At 38.1% G+C, this 7,123-nt stretch overlaps 1 long non-coding RNA gene across 1 annotated transcript; it reads right to left on the reverse strand.

Moving 5' to 3' along the window:
- Positions 1 to 265: 265 nt before the first annotated feature.
- Positions 266 to 6,106, reverse strand: LOC134298365 (uncharacterized). The gene is made up of 2 exons (XR_010005405.1): positions 4,318 to 6,106; positions 266 to 3,644 (listed from the first exon to the last, which is right to left on the reverse strand). It is a non-coding gene; the product is annotated as an uncharacterized LOC134298365 (long non-coding RNA).
- Positions 6,107 to 7,123: the final 1,017 nt, after the last annotated feature.

The raw sequence follows: 7,123 nt of genomic DNA on the forward strand, positions 1-7,123 counted from the left end.
CAGAATCTGAACCAGCCGTCTGAAACATGTATTGCATCTTTCTGGGATAAGATTACATTCTTCACAAGTAAGGTTACGTAATGTCATGGCCACCTGCAACAAATGTAAATGATAGTATTTACTGATAACATGAGTCACAAAGACTTGTGAGAACCTGCCATGGTAATGTTGCATCAAAGCCAGAATCTATTGCTGGAGCTGGAACAGTCCCAGTCAAGTAAATCAAAATTAATCAAGCAAGAAAAATATACAAGTCAAGCAAAGGTTCATTTATCAGCAGCACTGGTTTATTTGATTTTCTTTCAAAATGACATAATAATGATGTGATTTAGTGTTCATAAAGCAGTACCTGGAATTGTATGATTTGAGAATACAAAGAGCACAAATTGAATTAGGGAAAGAAGGATCTAGTCCAGAAAATACACAAGGTGAAAAAGGAGATGCAATTCCTGATATAAAGCCAGCACAATGTAGTTTGAGTTATATATTTAGGAGAAAGAAGACATCATGCCAGAGAAGAAGGATAGAAGGTGGTGGGCTGATTATACATTCCAAGGCAATGGTGGTAGCTTTCACCATCTTTGCAAACTCTCCAGTTGTTAAGTGTTGTTGCAATAAGTAGTCATATATGCCATGCAATCTTCTTGGACCTCCTGAACCAACCTGCTAAGGAAGGGAGTGCCATTTTGTTATTTTCTTTAAACAGCAAAATATCCTGGACCAGCTATAAGAAGCTGGCAATTTTGCTGAAATGTTTGCTTATCTGTTTTATTAAAGGTAAAGGTAAAGGTTTTCCCCCTGACATTAAGTTCATTTGTGTCCAACTCTGGGGGTTGGTGCTCATCTCCATTTCTAAGCTGAAGAGTTAGTGTTGTCCATAGACACCTCCTAGGTCATGTGGCCAGCATGACTACATTCCCGCAGAAGCAGTACCTATTGATCTACTCACATTTGCATGTTTTCGAATTGCTAGATTGTCAGAAGCTGGGGCTAATAGCAGGAGCTCACTTCGCTCCCCGGAATTGAACTGCCAGCCTTTCGGTCAGCAAGTTCAGCAGTTCAGTGGTTTAATCCTCTGCGCCACCAAGGGCTCCATCTATTTTAGATTAACCTACCTGATTACAACACATACCTTGCTGAGTATCTTTGGACATAATGATTAGCAAAGGCAGTGTGTTACCCTACCAATAACTCCAGACTCATAGCTTGAAAAATATAATATATCCAGTAGTCATGTGCATTCGTATGGAATTGCTGTTTTGTTTTGTTTCATTCGTTTTGTCTCATTTTCAAATTTGTCACCACTTCTGAAAACGGGGCACCAATACAAATAGGATTTTCGTTTCCCAGACAAAAAAAAATGAAAATTTTCAGACCATTGGCGGCAATAGGTGGGCTTCAGAGGCTCCCCCCCAACTGAGTTTTAGGGTTAGAGGGGTGAAAATGGCCACACATGGAGGGCATATTGACCCTTTTAAGCCCACCAACTTTTAAAACATTTGGTTCTTCTCCCGATTTCTAGCATTTTTTTTCCTTTTTATAAATAAAGGTGCTAAAGGGAGAAAATAATTATAGTTCTCCTAAGGCCAGTTTTAGAGAGAGACTGAAAGTTTGAATAGCGATAGGAACCCAAAACTGTCTTTGCTTTCAAAAATATATGTAATCTATAAAAAATAATAAGACTATCATATTGTATTTGTTTTCTATACAGCCCAAAGGAGAGGGAGGACCAAGCCAGAGGCAATACAGAGAGATAGGGAGAAATAAAAGAGTAGATTTTCCAAGGGCCAGTAATAGAGATAGAGACAGGTTTGATTTCCAAACAGAGAAGGGAAGCCCAACAATTTTTTTTCCTTTAAAATATATTTGTTTTTAAAAGAGCTAATAGGGGGGAGGAAGAAGGGGGTTTTACACAAAGAATAAAGAAGAAAAGCCCCACACATGCTTCCCAGCCAAACCCACTCCTACCACTTCAAAAATCCCAGCCCCTTCCTTTCAAAGGAAAAATTATTAAAATAAGTCAAGCAGCCAGGCAAAAAAGAAAACCCAAATCTGTGTGCACTCCCCAGTGCAGTCCACCCCTTAAATAGCCCCCTGTCAGGCCACAAAAGCAAAAGTATAGTGACCGTCCAGCTTTCTCTTTTGTGTCACCTTTTGTTTTATCCTAAAATGGCATCTTTCATATCATGCAATCCAAATGGGTGATACAAAACAAAAGACGAATGAAATATGTGAAACAATACAGCGCACATCTCTAATATCCAGTCAATTTATAGATTTTAGTCCAAAAGTAACTTTTCCAAGTTCTTTTCCAATGTGTAGTAGAAGCTGAAGAGGATCTCCTGGACTACCTGCTGTGTTTGGATGTTCAGAGGGCAGTGATGACTAGAAACACTTTTCCTCTTCTTTGGGCTTGTAAGGTACTTTGTTGTCTGCCTACAAATCACTTCCAGCTGACTGTGATCTTATCACAGGGCTTTTCTTGACAAGATTTTCAGAGCATCGCTCGTGCCTTCCTCTAATACTGAGTTTGTAAGATTTGTCAGGAATAATAACATGTAGTGAATATGTGAAAATGTGTCTATGTGTGATATTGACTAGGTTAATCCACAAAATCAACACAACTGTTGGTTTTATCCCAATTTTTGCTGGTTTCATCACCACTTGCATTGATGTGGTTAGTAACACAGTTCTTCCCTTTCTCCTAAGTATCTATCAATGGTTTGTGCAAACCAAATACATAAACAGCTTTTGCTGGTCTGGGAGCTAGTGTTGTCTCCTACTAGGACTTACAGTGGGCTACAATCTGTCAAAAAAAAATGCACATGAATTTTGGGAAGGGCAACACAGTCAAGGTCCAGACTGATTCACTCAAACTACCTGACTTTTGTTTTGAATCCCATTTTGAAAGAAATTTGGGATATAAATATAATCAGTCAATCAATAAAAATGAAAAAGGATTTTCTGATGAGAGGGAGTTCAACTGGACCAAGGGGGTATAAAAATAGATGAATATATATGAGTATACGATGAATAAATCTTAATATTCCAAATTACTAAAGCAGAGACTGAACCTACCTTTGCATTGTGAGATTTATTTATCTGGACAAAGAATATTTGTCCAGATCTTATCCTATATAATCGCATATGCATACAACCTCAGATGTTCTTGTTAGTGTCACATTGCTTTTTTAAAAAATCATACTTGATTAAAAAATTGATATAAAATAAAAAAATTAATAGCAGTTATTAACAAAAACAAGCTACAAGATTGCAGATTACAAACTACAAAATTTAACTTATATTACTGAAGTGTATCACAGATGGGGTGTTTGTATGTTTTCTGAGCTGTATGGCCATGTTCCAGAAGTATTCTCTCCTGACGTTTCACCCACATCTATGGCAGGCATCCTCAGAGGTTTTGAGGTATGGAGAAACTAAGCAAGGAAGGTTTATATATCTGTGGAAAGTCCAGGGTGAGAAAAGAACTCTTGTCAGTTGGAGGCCAGTGTGAATGTTGTAATGAATCACCTTAATTAGCATTCAATAGCTTCATCTCCTGGCTTCTTCCTGCCTGGGGGCATCTTTTGTTCAGAGTCGGCCATGAAAGCCTTCGACAACACATTGGATCACAGATATTACAACTAATGAAACAGAAAAACAAAAAAGATTACTTCCAACTATCATTTCTAAAGTTATATTTTATCCTTTAAGATCTATTTCTCTATATACAGTAGAGTCTCACTTATCCAACATAAACGGGCCAGCAGAACGTTGGATAAGTGAATATGTTGGATAATAAGGAGGGATTAAGGAAAAGCCTATTAAACATCAAATTAGGTTATGATTTTACAAATTAAGCACCAAAACATCATGTTATACAACAAATTTGACAGAAAAAGTAGTTCAATACATAGCAATGCTATGTAGCAATTACTGTATTTACGAATTTAGCACCAAAATATCACGATGTATTGAAAACATTGACTACAAAAATGCTTTGGATAATCCAGAATGTTGGATAAACGAGTGTTGGATAAGTGAGACTCTACTGTATTATCTACAAATCACACTTTATATTTCAAACTCATGTTATTTGATAAAACCAACAAACATTTATCTCTCCCCATTTAGTTGTCTTTTTAGCAATCCATGGTATCCATAGAACTTTTGCACTCTCCCTGAAAATGTCCCACTCTTTAGTCTAGAAAGTGACAGTTCTTGGTCATGTAGGCATATTAATTCAAATCTATTTTACACAGTCTTTCAATTCTATAGGAATGATCTTCAGATTGCATTTTGGCACAATGTCTGTACCTTCCATTTCTTGTTTTGCTATGTCTAGCTTCCCCTGATTTGTGCTTCTCACATATTCCTATAACATATGTTGTGCATCTTTGGTCTTTCTTTTCACCGCTGAGCATGTCACCACTTAAACATCCATTTGGCTTGAGTCCACTTGCAGCATTAATCACATTGCTACTCATTGTTGTCGTCTGTAGCTCACTCAATACTTTCCGATCTGTGTCATCTGGCACTAGGTTTTGTTTTATCCTGGATTGTCACATCATAGGGTTTTCATGGTAGAAGATATTCAAAAAGGGTTTATAATGCCTCTGCCTGCACAGAACAAATAAGTGTTATCTACTGTGTCATTGTCATTTTCCTTGAGAGATCCTCTACGAGCATCATCCCTCACTACTACTGCTGCTTAGTGGCTGTTAGGCATATTTAGTCTGGCTTCTCAACGAAAGCCTGTCCAACATGGGAGACCTTACTTACAGTGCTGTTATTATCAGCATAGCCTCCTTCCTCACATGAGCATGGAATCCCACCACTGGAAAATGTTAGTGCTGTGGTGGGGATGAATTCATATCCTCCAATATTTCACAGATAAAACCTCAGACATATGTGCTCAAGCAACATCAGAATGTGGTCAAGAACACATAAGCAAAAAGAGAATGCAACAGTTTACTTATGAGTAAGACTACAAAATTTCCCTCTACTCTGCCACACTGAGTTAATTGGGTACAAACTGCTTTTGGGGTCTGAACACAATTTGTAGCACTTGAGCTAAGCTAAAAGCTAGCTCAAAGGAGAAGAAAGAAACTTTTGAAAAAATTTGAAAAATGGAATGGCAATTAATGGGGACAATTGGAGAGTATAGTGTTTTTGTTTCCTCGCTGCTATAAATCTTAAAAATGTGCTGTGAATACAACATACTTACCTTATTGGGGGTTTTTTTCTGATGCCTTGGCAAATAGATTAAGATACTTCACTGAAGGAGAGAATCATGTCATCCAAGTACATTTCTAATCTTCAAGTCAAGAGTAGCATACTGATGTTTGGTGTCTCTCGTGAAACTAAAAGACTGATATTTCATTGTGTCCTGTGCATAAAATGAAGCTTATACAATGACCAGCAATCTCAGCAAAATTCTAAAGCTGATAGACCACCCACTTATTACACAAGTGACTTTTCATAAGTTAAACCTTATTCTTGTTGACTCTTGCCAGCACATTCATAAACTCCCATGTGGCCCGAGGCAAAGCACATTGAAACTATAAATGCCACGATGGAGAAACACAAATAGTTACACATTGAAACAATACAAATATGAAACTGGAGCTCTCAAGGCTATAGAAAAGTATTACAACTAATGTATGTTATCTTTCTAATTTAAAACCTCTGAAAATAAGCATCGGGGGTTTAATGTTTTTCTCTAGGCATCACTGGATTTTTTCTCTCTCTCCCCATATACACACATGCACAGGTATTATATGGGAATAGAGAGAGAGCATATTGCCAGTGCCAAGGTTCAGTCCTGGAGTCAAATTAGAATGTTTAAGCATACATAGAGTTGCTTCTTTTTGATCTGGATGGCTTTTTCTGCACGTCAGAATAACACGAAAGATTTAAGGGAGGTGAGTTTAATGATACTTTAGCACTAAAACCTCAGACGCCAAAACTGAGTGTCATTGTTGTTGTTTACTCCTTCAGTTGCTTCATAGACCAGCCCATGCCTATTGGCTGTCACCACCCCCAGCTCCTTCAAGGTCAAGCCAGTCACTTCAAGGATACCATCCATCCATCTTGTCCTTGGTCACCCCCCATGTTTTCTCCCTCTATTTGCCAGTTATCAATCAGTCGGGTTGCCAAAATCTTGGTTTTCTTGATGTTTAACTGCAACCCAGCTTTTGCACTTTCTTTTTTCACTTTGCTTAGAACTGAATGTCAGAACACATTATTTGGACACAAAGCACTTAGGTTGAAAATCCATTCTCTCTAGTTAAAAGGTTCTCAGTTTAACAGCATTGGGGGGGGGGGGGGAGAGTCTCCACTTGAGACCATTGGAAATATTGCCGAATTCCACCTCTGTTTTTATGGACTTCTTTGTTTTCCACAAAAGAGCACATTTTATGTTGGGGTGGTGGGACATTTTTCCCAGTTTTCCCCAGCTGAAGGAGTCAAGCTTACTTTGATGTGGTAATATGAGAGGAAGTTCTCTCCCTGAAAAGTTTGCCGATTCTTATGTTGCTTGCAGCTTGGAACATTATTGGCCATCCTAGATGGGGGTCAAAGTCCTAAATAAGAATCTGGAAATCATATATCCACCCACAAGAAAAGCCAGTGGTAGTAGTATTGCGTGGTGGGGAAAGATGGCAAGGTGGATTTAATAAACAGCAAATCAAGTTGGGAAAGCAGTTGAATAAGAGACTTATTTTTGTACTACATTTACTATGTAACTCAGTTTTGTGTTTTTGTTTTACAGGTGTTGTTGTTATAGTCAACTTGGGAAGGCTGCAAAAGAAACATTGGATCAAGATGATGCACAGTTGCAAATCATTCGTTCATGTCCCAATTCAATGACTGAAACGGCCTGATCTTGGCCAGATGACATCTCTTAGTAAATGCACATACAATAGCTGAGGCAGGTCTGGGGATTGAGTGTTGATTGGATAAATCTCTTTGAATGGGGAGAGGGTTTGAAACATTTTGAGCAGAAGCAGGAAAAGATTAATAGAGAGAAGGAGTGTGAGGGGTTGGAAGGCTAGACAAACATTTAGAAAGCATGCAGCATTTAGAGGTTAGCTCAGCACTAGCTTTTAATTAAGAACTGAAT

Source organism: Anolis carolinensis, chromosome 4 (assembly GCF_035594765.1).
Source record: "Anolis carolinensis isolate JA03-04 chromosome 4, rAnoCar3.1.pri, whole genome shotgun sequence".
Classification (NCBI taxonomy): Eukaryota; Metazoa; Chordata; class Lepidosauria; order Squamata; family Dactyloidae; genus Anolis; species Anolis carolinensis.